The sequence below is a fragment of the Sinocyclocheilus grahami genome, unplaced genomic scaffold (assembly GCF_001515645.1).
Source record: "Sinocyclocheilus grahami isolate Dianchi unplaced genomic scaffold, SAMN03320097.WGS_v1.1 scaffold48.1, whole genome shotgun sequence".
In the NCBI taxonomy this organism is placed as follows: domain Eukaryota; kingdom Metazoa; phylum Chordata; class Actinopteri; order Cypriniformes; family Cyprinidae; genus Sinocyclocheilus; species Sinocyclocheilus grahami.
Genome location: NW_015505227.1, coordinates 3478083 through 3496796, shown reverse-complemented (window position 1 = coordinate 3496796; position 18714 = coordinate 3478083). Strand labels below are relative to the sequence as shown.

At 36.6% G+C, this 18714-nt stretch overlaps 1 protein-coding gene across 1 annotated transcript in view; it reads left to right on the top strand.

Moving 5' to 3' along the window:
* The window catches only part of LOC107582943 (protein Daple-like), a 70463-nt gene that overhangs the window by 9823 nt on the left and 41926 nt on the right, over nucleotides 1-18714 (top strand). The window lies entirely within an intron of this gene.

Sequence of the window (18714 nt, the reverse complement as noted above, 5' to 3'; positions counted from 1 at the left end):
AGATTAGCTCTAAAATGACTCTGTGTTTGCTAGGGCTATGCAATATATCAAAATTATCGAAATATCGCAAATGTACATATCGCAATATGCATATCGCTACGGCTTGCAATATTTGGGGCCATGAACAAAAGACAAAGAGAAAATCACTCACCTAAATAACTTTTTTAGCTTAAATAAGAATCAGTGCATATTGAATTCATAGAGTAAATACTAAGCACAGTTGTATTTTTCCTGTTTTTTTATTCAGTTCCTAAACTCATGTTAAAATGACATTTTTATGTAATGCTAGAGTAAAACACTACTGTTCACTTTCAGAAGTTGTTGTAGGGGTGCTTTCTTCTCACAAAAAGTGAAACATGTATGCTAGTTATATTAGAATCAGAATCAGAATGAGCTTTATTCACCACTTAAGTGTGCGCAAACACAAGGAATTTGTTGTGGTTTTACAGGAGCTCTTGGTACATACATACATACAAATAGCCATACTGTATATAGTTATCGCATATCACATTTTTCTTCAATATCGCACAGCCCTAGTTCTTTCTATTGCTCTGTCTGTTGTTTCATTGCTTCTTTCTATCTTTCTATGTATTGTTCTTTCTAGTTTTGTCTAGTTTTATCATTCTTTCTATCATTCTATCTATTGTTCATCATTCTAGCGTTCTAGTGTATCATTCATTTGTTCTGTCTATTGTGTTATCTAGCCTATTGTTTTATTTATTTTTTCGTTTTATTCTTTCTATTGTTCTACCATTCCATATTCTATTGTTCTACTGATCACTCTATTGTTCTGTCTGTAGTTCTATTATTTTATTGTTCTGTCTATAGTTTTATCGGTTTATCTGCCTATCGTTCTATATATTGTTTTATTGTTCATTCTGTTATTCTGTCTGTACTTTTATCGTACTTTCTATTGTCTGTCTATTGTTCTGTTGGTCTATTGTTGTATCATTCTGTTGTTCTTCCGATCATTCTGTGATTCTGTCTGTAGTTTTAGCATTCTTTCTGTTATTTTATCTATAGTTTTTTCCATTCTTTTTATCATTACACCTGTAGTTTTATCATTCTATCTAGTGGTAGTTTTATAATTCTTTCTATTGTTCTTTCTGTCTGTCCATATGCCTATAAACCTTTGTTCAATTGCTTACATTTCTTTGAACTCCATCTCCTTTCAAAATCAAATTGCAATTCTACATCTTGTTTACTGCCACATTTTAAAAAATTTAACTGAATTTAAAAAGGCATTCTCAGTTCAATTCTGAATGACTCTATCCTTGCAGGTAGTCACTCTCACCAGTACACAATATTTATGCAAGATCCCATTTATGAGAAACTTTGTCATTCACGAAGAAGAGGGGTCACAAATACTTTAAGCATTAGGACTAAAATGACATGTTGAGATTTTCTGCCAGCTAGCTACTGCATTTTCCTAAAAACTCCCTTGAAATATGTCAGACATTTTCTAAATAATCTAGACTTTTCCACAGAAAGCTGAGTTTTATGACAACATACTGCAGCCATCTTCCCACAGCATGGCGGACCGTTTTAATGGTCATTGTTTGGTTGTGTGAGGAGCGGGCTGTTCTCCGTGCACTTGATTCATTAGCTAGTCTCTGGAGTGGGCTGACGGCAGGCTGGGGTGCTCCTCTGTCACCCTAATGGAATGGAAATTCACTTACATGCACAGACGGCTGCCGCGTCTGCGCACAGACATGTGAAGGCGCCAAAGGGAGGTTTTCAACCTCCCCTGATCTGATTTGCTTTGATTGGAAATGCTTAAGGACACGCGCAATTGTGTGCACTTCTTGTTTACAAGTGCACAATGATGCATGAGCTTGAACGCATGCGGCATTATACCTTTTTATGTACGGTTTAAGTGTGTGGGCAGTTCTGAGGTAGCCCAATCTAATGACCTCAGCAGAAAAACAAACATCAGAAGAGGTGAGAAGACATATTTATACCTTTCGTTATCTTTCTGCTAAATTTAAAAGAGCAGTAGGGTGTGCTAGTGGGTTCTGTAACTAGTATGCTGTTTAACGGATGCACTGATAAAGATATATTGGCCAATGTTGCCAACCTAATGAGCTGCCTACATATGTAACTTTTTTAGCAACATAAACATGCTCACCAATGCAAAATTTGTTCCAAAAGGTAGGCATGAATATTCTGCCTTCTAAAATACATTCTTTTGGACAAATTGAAAAATTAAAAGCATAGATTTGTGCCTCTTTAAGTTGCTACGATGCTAATACAACTAATATTGATGTACTGTGCTTTTACATTGGTCATTAGTGGTAACACCTTACAGATTCGTTAACATTAGATAAAGGAATAGTTCACCCAAAAATGAAATTCTGTCATTAATTACTCACCTTCATGTCGTTCCTGTACACTCACTACTTTACATTGTAGCAAAGTGTCATTTCTTCAGTGTTGTCACATGAAAAGATATAATAAAATATTTACAAAAATGTGAGGGGTGTACTCACTTCTGTGAGATACTGTATATTCTAAATCAGCAAGTTGGTCGGTCAAGCAGAGCAAAGAAAAGCAAAGAAAAATCTACTAGCTGACCTCCCTTACTGATCAGTTGGTTGTTGGACTAGTTGACCCTTCTCACTCATCCATCGTACATACTAGGAATGCATGATTATATTGGTTAAAATAAAAAAAATTTATCAATAGATATCAGATATATATCAGCCAATATTAGAAATTTACATTTTCACATTTTTTTAATATAACTTATGCCATCCAAAGCTAAACTTAAAAACATTTTAAATGTTCTGTTTAGCAAATTTCATAATGAATATTCAGTTTCATACTGTATGTACATATGTATGTTCACTAATGGCAGTAAAACTGTTTATTTGAGTGTATTTTAATTTAATAATGTTTTATTTTGAATTTATTTAGATAAAATAGTGAATAATTTTAATATTGGCCATTTACTAACCATAACATGAAAATAATTATTGGATTATTAGTATTAACAAGATTTTAATATCATATTTTAAAATCATTGTATATATCACACTGATGTGTTTTGTGAACACATTTTTAGAATGTATTTTATATGGATGTTCATTGGGATAATATAGGAGTAAGAATGGTTTGCAGGAAGGTGAAGGTGGTCTATAAGAGGTTGAAAGTTTTTACGAGAGACTGTAGTTGTAATCATAGTAATTATTGTGAAGAAAACAGGGAGACATGAAAGGACAAGGTCTTTCTCAACACCATATTGAGTCACTTCACTTCACTTCACTTCATATTAGAGAAAATGTAGCATTGACTCATAATATCGGGTCTCATAGAAAACAGTTCTCACTCACAATTACTGCTGGAAGTAATTTTATGTTTTTATGGTTTTATGTTGTTGGTTTTGGGAGTTGAAATCTTTTGACTGGTTTGGTTGGTTCTGGGCAGCGTCCCACCATCTGAGTAAGCGTTTGCCACATCTGACCCCCTTTTCTCTTGGCAGAGCGTCTCAGAAGCATTCCTGCTCCGACCTCACTGCTTTCCATCCCAACTTAGATAAAGAAGACCGATTGTGTGTCAGTTGCTGGGAATTGACTGGGTTTTCTACTCGCGCTTGTTTACGAAATAAAATGTAGATAAATAATTTGTTCACTCATTTTATTTCTGTAGATTGTTCTTTTTTCCAAACACTTATAACCAAATATTCTCTACTGGGGTGTAAAAGTTTAGTGTTGGGTCCTAACCAAGTGTGATTCATGTTTGTCATTTATTGTTTGGATACATAGATGGATAAATACACCTTGGACAATCTTTTATGGCTTATCACTTTATCATGTTAAATATGGTTAGGACACTGTAAATAACGTGGAATATGGGGGAGGGGGCTATCTGTGATGGTTATAGTCCTATATTTTTGCCCTGCCCTACTTTTGCCATCCAACAGGTCCTTTCTTTGTCCAGTTTTAAATGAACACTCTGCAGTAGGCAGCCGAGATATTAAAATAACTTCTTACTGATTAGTGTTATTATGTATTATGCAAGATTTTGGCAGAGTGTCAGAATGTACACTCCTCCAGTGATGGAAGGCCCCCTTAACCACATATTTGGCTTGGGTGGAGCTCAACTTAGTATTTTTTTTTATTGGTCACCCAATGGGCTCAGTAATAAGTAACTGAGAAGTTTGTGTTCATACAGAAGTGCCCTCATCTTGGCATAAAAAGCATTTTTAACCAAGCACTTTAACTAGAAAAGTGGCTCTCAGTCAGATATCTTGAGTCAACCTGGTAAAACTCAGCTTATTCATTAATATTCTTTGCACTGACTGAATACACACTTTGGGTTGTTTGTGGTGTTTGAATCTGGCCAACAGTCTCAATTTCCTCATGTAGCTTGTCCAAGACACACACAAAGTGTTCAGTTTCAGTCCAAGAGAAACTGTCCTATGTGACCCCGGAAATGCACTTCAGAAAGGCAACATTTGAGCATCTGATGTGGGTCAGCACTCTGCTGAACAGAACCAGATGTGTTGTTTTATCCCGTGTTAATCGCTCCTCCTGAGACCCACATATGGGTGTCTAGATGGGGGAAGGGTCACTGTAATGTGAGAACTGAAACCCTCAGGACCCCCTGAAATGCAGTCTGAAAGACATCAGTGTAATAGCCAAAGGAAATGCTTTTGTCATGCATTAGCTCTCTCGCTTCAAATTAGGTATGTTTGTTTTCTTCTAATGATTTAGGAGTTGGGTCATTAACTCTTTGTTTAGTATCTTCTCACTTACGTCTTTCTAAGCTATAGTGATCCCTCACAGACAACCTGGGCCCCAAGTACATAACACATTGATAAGAAATTAGGTGTCATCAGTGAATCAGGTGACTCAATGTTATGGTTAGCAGAAGTTTACTATCTACAAATCTATAATTTATTCATTTATTATCCAGAAATATTTACATGGTGACTACATGGCTCGATAAGGAATTATAGAATACATTTTTTATAACTTTTAAATGACAATGAGTGTACAAATATATAAAATTGCAAACAATGTAACATGTAAACAACAGTGCAATAAATTTGGCATCAGTTGAGGTTGAGACTTGCTGTACTCCTAGCAGTATGTGCACAAGTAATATGCATGTATCTTTTTATCAATACATTTGCATTCAGACGCAACATAGCATCACTTATGCGTCTGCTATGAAAATGTGTTGCCTTATTTGACACATCATTGAAGTACCATATTTGGCTGATAATCAAAAACAACATTTTGTAACACCACAACATAAGGTGTGTAATTTTTTGATGCACCAAGTGGAGTTGAAAAGTAATGGTTAGCCTACTTCCAAAAACATTTCGCAAATACTTCTGCTGCACCAGTTTACATGGTTGGGATTGACTTCTGCTACATTTTTTTCAAATGTGACCTGTGGACACCATTGTTAAAATCATTTTCAAAAACCATCAGTGAGATAGATACCAACACTAGATACTAACACCAACCACACTATTGAATACCAATAATCAATGGCAAATATCTATACTGTTGCATAATCAAAATCAATATTAGTGACAATATACCATTCATGAATAGAACTAATCAATTTGTTGTCTTCCTCATTCCATCAGTTTGGATTGATTTGCAGAAATAACTGGAGCTTTCTATTTGTGATCAACACAGAAATCTGAGATGAACTGACATTATCTCTTTTGCAAAGTGTTGTCTCTCTCAGCTATAAACTACATTGTGTCTGAGTGTCAACAGTGGTCCCAGCCACTGTGTACAGAAATGGCCCAGAAGGCCAGTGAGATAAGCGGGTGGCTGTAGACTGGTCTTTTATGCTAATGTAAACAATGACATACATTTATAAAAGTCGAACAATGTCATACATTTCTAAAAAAGATGTATAAACTGGAAAATGGTTGTTGACATGAAGGGTAAAATAATATGCATTGTCTGAGCATGTTCATGCGGCAGCAGCACAGGAAGTGAGTGTGATAAAGAAGATGCATATGATTTTAGTGATTAATTAGTGGTGTTTGCTAAGGCAAGTCTTGCTATTACTACTGCTTGTACTATTTCATCAACCATAAGCCTGAGTATTAAACTTTGGTGCATTTTTGTTCCACCCTGTTTATGCTAGAAACATGAATGATTGCTGAAATCATGGGGCTTATTAAGGAGAGGTGTGCTTACTTTGCTTCGCCTTAAGATTAAATTTTTTTGCCTGGTGAACAATAAGATTTGCAACCAAATCTCTTAGACTTCCATTAAATGAAAACTGAGCCATGTCAGAACCAGGAACCAATTGCATTGGAGAATAGAGATTGGAAAGTTTCCCAAGCAAAATGAATACCAGCAAGAATATTTCAGATTGAAAAATCTTCTAGATTGTGTATGTAGTCACATAAAGTACAAAGCATTGGTTGCTTCTCAAGTCAGTGGAAATGCAGGTTCACTTCCAAATCACCCCAACCAGGAGCTGGTACCAGTACCATTTTTGTGGAAAAGGGGTGTCAGAACATCTTGACCTTGGCAACCACCCAACACACCCAGGCATTGTGGAGCTAAGTTTTTAGTAAGAAATAAGAAGAATTTTAAACCAGATTTGTCAAGATTGTGGGAATGATTAAAGATGGTCTTAATTGGTTGTCTTTGGACATGTGATCACTCTGTTTCTGGCACATGGACCGCTGCAGCCTGGGTAGATCAAAAACAACATCCTCTTAAGTCTGGATCCCACAGATCAATGATAGGCACTGCAAGGTTTCTAATGATTTGTGATCTAAACTGTAAATATTTGCACACGAGGCGAATGTCCATCTCGCATTTGGTTATGAAAGAGATTACAGATTACAGATCTCCAGTGCTAAATGCAAATATGATAGATTCTCCCAGCTTAGCCTAGATTTAGGTTTAAGCCTAAACCCTAACACTGGGTTATTTAATCTACACTGACCTGACTTGCCCTAGTTTTATCAAGGAATTGAGAATGTATAATAATCTGTTCGGACTGTAGGTTGGGGTTCACAATCCCAGTGACACACTTTCTGCTCTCCCCAATTAGATTAGCTCTAAAATGACTCTGTGTTTGCTAGGGCTATGCAATATATCAAAATTATCGAAATATCGCAAATGTACATATCGCAATATGCATATCGCTACGGCTTGCAATATTTGGGGCCATGAACAAAAGACAAAGAGAAAATCACTCACCTAAATAACTTTTTTAGCTTAAATAAGAATCAGTGCATATTGAATTCATAGAGTAAATACTAAGCACAGTTGTATTTTTCCTGTTTTTTTATTCAGTTCCTAAACTCATGTTAAAATGACATTTTTATGTAATGCTAGAGTAAAACACTACTGTTCACTTTCAGAAGTTGTTGTAGGGGTGCTTTCTTCTCACAAAAAGTGAAACATGTATGCTAGTTATATTAGAATCAGAATCAGAATGAGCTTTATTCACCACTTAAGTGTGCGCAAACACAAGGAATTTGTTGTGGTTTTACAGGAGCTCTTGATACATACATACATACAAATAACCATATATACTGACTCCGCAACAGCTGAGTAAAACTGTTTCATCTGAGTATGTGGCATTATCGCATTATTGAGTTATCGCATATCGCATTTTTCTTCAATATCGCACAGCCCTACTGTTTGCTAACCAGAAAGCATCCCACCACAGAGATCAGGGCTATAGACAGTGGGAACAATGGACCTCTGGGGGATGGGAGGGGTAGTATTTTGGTTCCTCCCTGCCTATTGTCTGGAAAGCAAGTCGTTGTGAGCATGAGCTCCTGTAAGCCGACTCTTCTCAGAGCTAGAACGTGAGATATGTGGCCTCGCCGGGCCCCTGATCTGCCCAGGGCCCGTGCCTAATGAACTGCAGTGGACCGCAAAAATGCATAACATCATGTTAGAACATTCAGCTAAAGCTGTTTTTTCTTTTTAGAATTTGGATCTAATTGGTTCATTTGAAAATGTTTCACACAGCTCTGGCTAAAAGTTTGTCTTAGACAATGACATGCCAACTGTTTTTGTTTCTGAATTGGGTTTGAGGGCTGCCCCCTTCACTCGCTCTTTTCAGCCAGACTAACAGTCTGAGCATTCCCCGCTGGTCTGTAAGTGGTTGCGTTCCTCAGTTCCACATGCAATATTGTAAACGCAAAACCCCCTCTTCACTATTGCTGCATGTACAATCTTCACGGTTTGATTCAGTTTGCTGCCATAGCTGTATAAAAGGATGTGGTTAAGACTCATTCGTAGAATTTGTGAATAACCCTCACGCAAGGCCTGTAAACGAGGACAGACATGTGTTGAATTGGCGTTCCTCACACGCTTGGTGGGTTTTTACAGGTTTCACTGTGGCTCTGAAAGAAGGGAGGTGCCTCTTTGAGTTAGCCTGCTAGCTCTTTGTTCTACTGTTTGCTTGCGTACAGTGGAGATGACATGGCCGTTCCCAGAGGTGTACAGTTTCCCTTTTGCCATATGCGTGAGCAGCCCTAGAGGCATCTTTGACTTACACTGTTTAATTTCTACATGATATGCTTCACTTCAGTATTTCTCTCAGACACACATTTATTGACACTATTTTCCTAATTAATGCTGTTCAGTTGCTTTGACACAATCTGTATTGTTAAAAGCGCTATATAAATAAAGGTGACTTGACTTGACTTGACACATGAACATACACTCTCTCTTGTTCATTGCCTTTATGTGTGTTTGTCACTGAACACAGGAAACCCCCTCCAGAGACTGGCTGCTGTAGGAAACCCAAAAAGAATGCCTCCTGGACTGCTTTAAAGCTGGCTTCTTTTCTTTTTCTCATTCTTTTATACTCATACCCTCTCAAATCCCATATTCTCTGCCTCTCTTTCTTGTCTCTGCCAGCACTGAACAGTTACAAGATACAAAGTACACAAAAAGTGACAAGTCACTTGTTCAATTACTTGCCCAAAGATTTCCAAGCTAGTAGAGAGGAAAATTTGCTACAGCAGACTTTGGCACAGCATGTTTTCACGTGTTTAGTGAGATCATAAGTTCACTCACTGTGCAAAAATATGGAGACTAGGTTTAGGAAAGACTGTAATGTCAAATCCGAATGAGGTATCTCAGGCAAATAGTCATGATTATGCCTTTAAGTCTTTCTGGAAATTTCCTACTTGGAAGTTGTAATTATGATATGATGAGTTAAAGTCTTTTTCACTTGCATTTTTAGTGCTAGTGCAACAAAATGAAGGTATGTGACAAACTGGCTAAGTAAGTAGTATTTTCTTCTGGATATTCCTCATCAACAGTAAACAAAAAGTTAATCATTCTGACAAGACAGCAAGTCAACAACCATAAGTTTTGAACCCTACTTTTTTGCTGCCATTATACATTTATGCGTCATCATCCTGTTTTTGTTTGTAGACATAGTGCTCATTTTATATGATGTTTTTTGCATAAATAAGGTCATGGCTGAGCCTGTATTGTTTTAAGGCAGATATTTGTTTCTGTGTCTCTATTGTTGGTCCTTGTTTTTGCTCCAGATGAAGACGATGAACTCCAGACTGAAGGTTTCTCTATTTATTAGCTGCCATATGGAGCAGTTCTAGCCTTCCACGTGTCTTTGATGGACATCTGTTGCTTCCAAATGTGACACATGTAGCAAACATGGCCTCTGTGGGCCTCTGGTCAAAGATCAAGCTGTCTTTTAAAAGGTAATGATTGAACCCCCCCTAAACAAGATCCTCTTGGTCAAGCCAAGAAGTCAATTTTTCCTCCGCTGGGGTGTATTGTTAGTCTAGGCTGCTTGGAGACCGAGATCCCAGCATCTGAACATCTACACTGATTTGGTCCAGCTGCTGTGGTGGTCACTCTACCTCTCTGGAATGGGACAGAAGTGGGGGGAGGTTCCACTAGGCTGCTTTTATTTAATGGAGAATTGGGGGAAAGAGGGAGGTGGTGTGGCACTCTAGGTCAATTAGAGTTGCCAGGGAGTCTGGAATGCCCCTATCTCCCTTCTGTCCCTGCTGTTGCCCTCTGAGTCAATAAGAAGTGAAAGCTGGTGTGTCCACACATACAGAGCCTGTAGGAATTAGGTTTCCATTTCTAAGCCACTTATGTTTTGTACAAGGATTTAAAGGCTTTATTCTGAAGTTCTGTTTTCTTGGGTTTTAAAAAGTTACCTACCTGAATACACTATGTGTGCGTTATGCTTTGCTGTTCTTTGTGATCTTACATTGCTTTGTGGAGGTATCACAAAGGCTGTACGATTTTTGATAACAGGAAGTGGCGACATGGCCTCTGACTGATGTCACATGGCAGCAGTGCTCACCTGGACTCTTGTTCACTTGTTAGCTGCTGATATTAATGCTCCGCTGTTTGGACACTAGTTGATGTCTTGGTCTTTATGTGGTTTCCAGCTTTTATGACTCCCCACATTATTCCAATAGAAGGTTGAATGGGGACTCAAATTGCACAACCTACATCAGAAATAATGTGACTGGAACTGCCATATTGTGTGTTGGGGGGAAAGAACTATCCCTTCAGAGGGATACACAAATTACTGGTTATTGGTCAGTGTTTAAATTAAAAATGAAACGCTGCAAACTAAAAATTAGTTATTTTTAATGGTTCAAGTTGGCATTTACTGAATAAAAATATGGATATTAAATTTGACATTTTCTGAAGATTACATTTACATGATCAAATTATTAGTGTTTTTAATGATAAGTTGGCACGGAATGAAAATTCAGTTTTTTTAGATGTTTGTCATACATCTAATTGTGAATGATTCATCCATGTATATGATTCATTTTTTGACCTGGTAATGAAATGATCTGGTAAATATGCCAGACTTCTTTCTGGTGACGTATCCGTTGACAAAAATCTCTATTGGCTCATAACCAATATGATACCAAATTGTGCATCCTATCTCATATGGTGGAGTTGCTGCTTAGTTTTAAAACATCAATATATTTATGTCTGTACATATTATTTTTGGAGCTTTTGAAAACATTGCAAGAGCTGTTTAGGTTCTAATGTTGCCTGCTGTGTTTGGACAGGGACTCTGCGGATTGGGCTTATTTTAAATCTGGCTAACAACATGTGAGTGTGTGTTCATGTACAAAACTGTAGTCAGCGTGTGGTTTACTCCACACTAGAGTGAATATAGAACACTGAGTAGAGACAGAAATGGGGCCACAATTTTGGTGAAATTGACCATAACTTTCGATAACACAAACAGGCATAAATAGAGAGACACTTTCTATATGAGCATATTCACCACAGCCCTGGGTGAACATGTGGCATGACCTGGTCTGGTGAATTAGATGTTGATCATTTGTGGGTTTCTCCATTGCATATTCAGTGAAGAACCTTCAGGCACAACTGCGATATGGGTCACTGTAACATAGAAGATCTCATCTGACGAGGACCACCATGACCATTGATCAGCCCCTTTTTGGGAACAGTATAGCTTACTTGTGGCAATTATTACTAGCCTTTGCGTTTGCATCACTTTTCTCCAGTGTAAGATTAGAAAATTAAACTTTCACTTTTTCCCAGTTGCAAAGACACATTTACTGGAAACACATTTCTCAAAATGTTTAATACAAAACCATAACCTATCTGTGCAGACATATTTAAGTAATTTTAATAAACCATTACAATATTCACATACACTGAATTAATTTATTAAACATAATTAGTGAGTTTTAAAGTTTTTTTTTAAGAACAGTTTCATGCATTTTAAGATACACTTTCAATACCAATAACACAAATTTGTAATAATATTTTCTGAATATACTGTGTTTGTAGTTATAATTGTACCTTTTTCAAAGATGTGATTTTTCACTACATGATTATTGTGGCCAAAAGAATTCACAATTGTGATATTATCACTACCTATACAACCCTCTATGGACACTCAGGTTGTGTGCGTTTGCTTGAACTGATTCGCTGAAATCAAAACGGGGACGATAATAGGTGAGCAATGAGATTGTCGCCTACTTAGTTAGATTAGATTAGTTCCGCCTACTACAGGAAAACCCGGCAGTTCTTAAAAGCTGAAGAATTCCGAAGGAACTCCGTTATTTTTACAGGAAAATACAACAAAGTATATAGTTTACATGTAGCGCATCAATCCTGCATGTTATGTAAGACTCTCGCTCTTTGCACGTGTGAGAGAAAGCGAGGGCAAGTCATGCGCCTTCACACTAGAGTTTACGTTACGCCAAATACACAAACACAGGTGCGCTGCGCATCCATTCAAATGAACTGAAAAATATCACCGATCGCTTGACGGAGAGTGAACGCTTTTCACTCTCGTGAACGGAGAGTGAACGCAACGCTTTTCATTTACTGATTTAGTGGTTATCAGCTTCATAAATAAAGTCAAAATGAAAGTGCGCTGCGCATCCATTCAAATGAACTGAAAAATATCACCGATCGCTTGACGGAGAGTGAACGCAACGCTTTTCATTTACTGATTTAGTGGTTATCAGCTTCATAAATAAAGTCAAAATGACAAAAAAAAAAGGCGATTTATGGAAGGTAGGTATTAGAAACACTAAATACCATGAGTGATGGAGAGTATGATGGTAAGTTATGCATCCTGGGTCGGCTCAGCATCTGACAGCGATCCAGATATCATATTTACATGTTTTATCCTAACGTTACTCTAATTGGTCAAGCTTTGGTTTAATTATTACATTTTTGTCTTGCCATATCGTTTATTGTTAGCTACTGTGTTGCTATTCTAGTCTGGCCGTTTCCTGAAGAAAAAATTCCGATCTATATGATGTTATGAATAAAACCAAAGTTTAATGGTGGTGTTCTCTTATTCAAATTATAAATTATATAACTAAACAAATTAATAAATATTTAGGTGAAGCTGTGCGCTTGAGTTTGTCATTGCATCATCCTATGCAGTGTGGTGAATTATTATTGCTCATTATTGTCTATAGGCTATTTTAGTAATTTAAATAGCATGGGTTATCTTAATATATTGATTAATGACATTGTATTATAATATTACACCACCCAAATATTTAGGCTACTACCTTCTAATTTCCGTTGTCAGTGCAGGCTTTTTTTTTTTTAGCCTAGGCTACTGACCGTTATGGATTAGTGTAGCCTGCATTAAAAAGTCTTGAACATAAAACAACAGGATAAAAATATAGTTGATGACTAGACATAATCATTTCATGACTCTAGACACTTCTTTGTGAAGACAGTAGCATAATACAGTGAAATAATGTTCTTTAGCCATATAAATACAGTTGTCATGTGTAATAGCTTTGCAATTATTATTGAATGGTTGCACTGTTATGCTGCAAAATGCAGAATTTGTTCAGATTTTTAAAATAAATAAAAACAGATTTTCAATCTGAAAGCAAGTTTATGGTTTAGTGAAATAAGCCTTCTGTGTGAGTTTGTTTATTGTCCAGTAGCAGGGACCGTAAGATTCTCCGGCTTCTCGTGTGAAGCACTCTTGTGTTCCTCATTCCTGTAAATCACGTCAAATACTTTTGATAATTGCTCTAAAATACACACAACCATTCAGAAGTTTTTTTTCTTCCCATATGCTCAGCGAGCCAACTTTTATTTTAACAAACAGATTTTCAATCTGAAAGCAAGTTTATGGTTTAGTGAAATAAGCCTTCTGTGTGAGTTTGTTTATTGTCCAGTAGCAGGGACCGTAAGATTCTCCGGTTTCTCGTGTGAAGCACTCTTGTGTTTCCTCATTCCTGTATCTGTGCTGGCTGCAGTCTCAGAATGGAACACAATGGCACTGAATACTGTTACTCACTTCTATTCGTCTGAGCTTGGCCTATTCTAGTCATGTTTGTATTGTGATAAACACGAACAGTCATTTTGCTCTGAATTTATACAATCGATCCAAATATTTACTTGAATTTCTAATCCAAAATAACATCCTCACAGTCTGAGACCATTTTGGTTTCTGATATTGTCTAATTCGGCAGACGAGAATCTGTTAATGAAGCTTGATGTTCTTTGAGGCACTAAGCTTTGCTGCTCCACAGAAGTCCGTAGGAGAAGCGTGATTGGCAGTAGTGTGTCGATGCCAGAGCTCCATCACTGCTGTGCTATTGATTATTACTACTGGAGAGCAGTCCCTTTGCTGTCTCTCCCTCCACAGCCCTTTTCTCTCCCTCCATCCTTTCATCTCGGATGAAGTGCTCTCTTTATCTTTGTTTATTCATCAATACAGCCCCGATTTCATGGGCCGAGTCCTTTAAGAATTGCACTAAACGTCAAATACTTTTGATAATTGCTCTAAAATACACACAACCATTCAGAAGTTTTTTTTCTTCCCATATGCTCAGCGAGCCAACTTTTATTTTAACAAAAAAAAACAAGGGAAATTCTAATACTGTGATATTATTATTTAAATTAGGCCTGTTTTCTATGTTAATAAATCTCAATTTTCAGCGTCATTACACCAGCCTTCAGTGTCACATGATCCTCCAGAAATCATTCTATTATGCTGATGCTTAAAAAACATGTCTCATCACAGAATAGAATAGAATAGAGTATAATAGAATAGAAAGTAAAAAATGGCAGCATTTATTTTAAATAGATTTTTTTATAACCGTGTAAAAGTTTTGACTGCCATTTTTGATCAATTTAATGCATTTTTGCTGAATAAAATGATCAGTTTCTTAAAAAAATCGTACTGACTCCAAACCTTTGTACAGTAGTGTAAGCATAACGTAACTTAAAGGGATAGTTCACCCAAAAATGAAAATTGCCCCATGATTTACATACCCTCAAGCCATCCTAGTTGTACGTATCTGACTTTATTCTTTCAGACGAATACAATCGGAGTTACATTAAAAAATGTCCTGGCTCTTTCAGTCTTTATAATGTCAGTGAATGGGGGTTGAGATTTTGAAGCACTTAAAAATGCATCCATCCATCATAAAAGTACTCCACATGGCTCCTCGGGTTTATAAAGACCTTCTGAAGTGAGTCGATGCATTTGTGCAAGAAAATATCCATATTTAAAACTTTATAAACCATAATCTAGCTAACTGTTGAATGCATGTTCATGAGAGAGTGGCATCCAGCGGATGACTTAGAACGTAGGCCTATAGCCTATATTTATTTTTCTGTAAAATAACATGCACTGATGAAACATGGTCAATAAGTGCAAGAACATTTATTAAGAAAGTAAATTAGGTTAATTTTGTTTTCATGTAGTTTAGACTGATTTGTGTAAAAAAACATTCTGAATGCCAACTCGTGCTCCCAGTATATAGATAATGATCGTGTGTTGACTGCACTGGCCTGTAATGCTGAACCCAGCAGGGGTTGGGCAGGTACCAGTGTGTACCTCAGTGAAAACAGTCCCAGAGCCAAAGATCTCCTGTCCTACTTTACCGTTCAGGCATTGTTCCACACAGCAACAGAGGAAATGACCTCAGGAAAGTTTCTATGAAACTTTCCAACTATTCTGACCAGTTGCACAAAGACTTCATGAGACATATGCCAAACCACCATTTTTGTGGATGTTCCTGTGGCGTAATAAAGCATGAAGATGCTGAGGTTACCTTTGTTGTCCTGATTTTACAGAGGAAAATGCAGCTTGAATTCTGAGTGAGGTTTAGGAGGTCGGCAAAACCAACACTTCCATATTTCCATATTGTGAAATCAAAATTGGCTCTTTTTGCTTTGAGTTTCCTCCAATTTTGTGTTCCATTCATAGTCATGTCAGCCTTTAGAGAGAATATGAGAGTCTTTTCATAAACGCCTAGTTGGCATTGTGATATGGATGATACATGCCCATCAATAATTTACTTCAGGCAGGTAGTTTTCAGTAATGATGCAATTGCAGACCCAGGCCGGTGTTGTCTTGTTATTATCTGCTATGATGAAAAGTTATCTTTGTGGTGACATTACATTTCAAAAAACTTGTAACATTATACACTATTCCATTCAGTATCATTTTTATTAATTTTTTGGGAAAGAAATTATAGAAATTAATACTTTTATTTAGCAAGGATGCTTAAAATTGATCAAAAGTGATGATAAAGGCATTTATAATGTTACAAAAGATTTCGAATTCAGATAAATAGTGTTCATATCGATATCGGAATTATATCGTATCGACCGAAATGAAGAAATATATCGTGATATCAATTTTGGCCATATCGTCCAGCCCTAATTTCACACAAAAGTTCTTTCCTGTTTTGTTGTGTGTATTTGCAGTAGTTTCTACAATCGTAATGTATCTGTAATGGTGTAGGCACCTTAAGTTCCCTAAGCCCGTCTCTGTCAGACAAGAAGCGTTAGCTGATCCTTCATCGTTTTTTCCATCCTCAGCTGTTAGTTGAAACCAGATACTAACGCTGGCACGAAAGCCTCCTCGTCTTGCATATGACTCAAATCTAGTAATTAGCCTGCTTTAATTTAACAGCACAGAAATGATCAGGTTAACTGGCAATTAAAGAATGAGGTGTTTATGGAGAGAACGCTTAACGTGACACTACTGTACACACCCCATCGCGGTGCAGCTGTCGAATCAAACACCGTAAAGAGAATTTTTCCCCCTCTCAGGTTGAAACGTGCTCCTTTATTTAATTATACACACCAGACTGGCTGTCAGTCAGAAACACTTAGGTTTCTTCCCAGAGTGCTTTGCTTGTTCCAATGTGCAATTATCTCAGAAGTGGTCTTGCATCAGTGGTCATGAAAATACAGGAACGACAAGACTACTCAAGTGGATTTTAAGGTTTGTCTTGCGTTTAGTGAAAAGAAATAAACATTAGGTTTTTTTTCATGTTGATATGCAAAGAGTAGGGTAGCTGATGTATAAATGCATTGCAATATAATAGACTTGGAATAGAGTGAATTTCTGAAGAGTAGTTCACCAAAAAGGAAAACTCTTACCCAAATATTACTACAAACCCGTATGTCTTTATTTCTTTTGTATACATTAAAAAGAGAAGTTTAGCAGAATGTTGATGCTGCTCATTTCCAAACAATGTTAGTCTATTGTGTCCATGGTTCTTGAACTCTTTAAAGGACAAAGCAAATTTCAAACTGTAAAAATAGTCCATATGTCTACAGGTGCATCACTTTTACTGTTGTTCAGTGTATTTCCACAGGCAAAATTCATTTCAATCCTTTTCAAGTTGATTTGATAATCAGGAATTTGTTCTGGAGTTTCATGTGAGGGCAATAGATTTCCACATGAAGATTTTGCACTGGGTAAAAGGTGGTCTTGAACAGAAAGTTGCTTGGTTTGAAAGTGATTTCTGTGTGACAATATACAAAAAAAAAAAAATGATTTGCCCACAAAATTTTGCTGAAAGTAGATGACGGCAAATCTCACCAAAATTTCGACCTATGACCACACCTTGGTACAATATTGTTTTTTTTGTTCAACATTGGAATTTTATTTTATATTTTAGCATTATTTGATGTTGGATATATTTATTGTCCACTATTTGTTTAATTGTATATGCTCATGTCCATATTTTTTTGTGTTTTTTAGACTACCTTTGCCATCACCTATCATCTAAATCTTAAAAAGTTAATAGTTCATATTAATATTAATATAATATTGACATATTAACACTAATAATTTAATATTGCCAATGACAGTAACATTTAAATAACTGATCATATTTTTTTATTTATTTAAACAACTTTTTATTTTAAACAACTTTTACAGAATTTTTATATTGTTCAGTTATCATGTATAAAAATAATGAATCATTTATATTGGCAAAATGTTATATCAGTGCACTGATTATTCAAAGTCTTCTGAATTTAAGTAATAATTCTCTGAAAATCCCTCCATCGTAGTTTACAAATACCATTTCTGCTTGCATATATTTAAATGAAGCATGAAGATGGTTTGTTCCTATTATGATGTCCATAATATCAGCAGATATATGTTCTCATGTCATGTATCTCATAACAATTCAAAGAGTTTGTCTGCCAATTAACCTGTTTATCACTAGAAAACATTCAAATTGATGTATTGAAAGTCCTGCAGCACTCTACATACTTATGGACAAAGTAGAACATAAAAGAGAATTTTGGGTTTGGTACTTCTGAAGTATTCTCAGTGTTTGTGAATGAGCATGTGTGAGAAGACAGCAGTAAAGAAAGGAATGCTCGCAGGCCTCTGTTTTGACAAAGGCAGTGTGGTCTGGGTCTGGCCTCAGCTTGGCTGGCTCTATTATACTGGATGAGGGTTGCGTCTTCATTGGTCTCTGCACACAAAGACCTCCCCTGGGAGTCACTCCTCTGAGAAGGAGATGGAGTTGTCAGCAGGGGGTCCGGGATTGATGATGTCAAATGGGATAGCACACTTTCTCATTAGCTGTGTAGCCATGCATTTGGGTGAGAGTGTGTGTGTCCATTTGCTTACAGCATTGCTTCGGTTTGTTGAAGCTAGGGATGTGCAGAACTACATATTTTGAAGATTGAATAGCTAGTCGGCTGCCTGTCTAATCAGGCTGGTTTACGCAAGATTTTTTACGTTCAAAAACAGCAAGAAGAACCACAATGGAATGGAAAGAAAAAAATGGACTCTACATGTGTTTTTAAAACTTGGACTATTTTAGTCATTATGGAATAGTAGGAAAATGTATGTATGTAACATACAAGTAATGTAATGTGTAAAATAAAATGTAATGTTTTATGTGTAAAAAAAGCTTATATACATATATGGATTCCCCTCATGATCTGTGGGTAAGCTTTCAGAAATTAT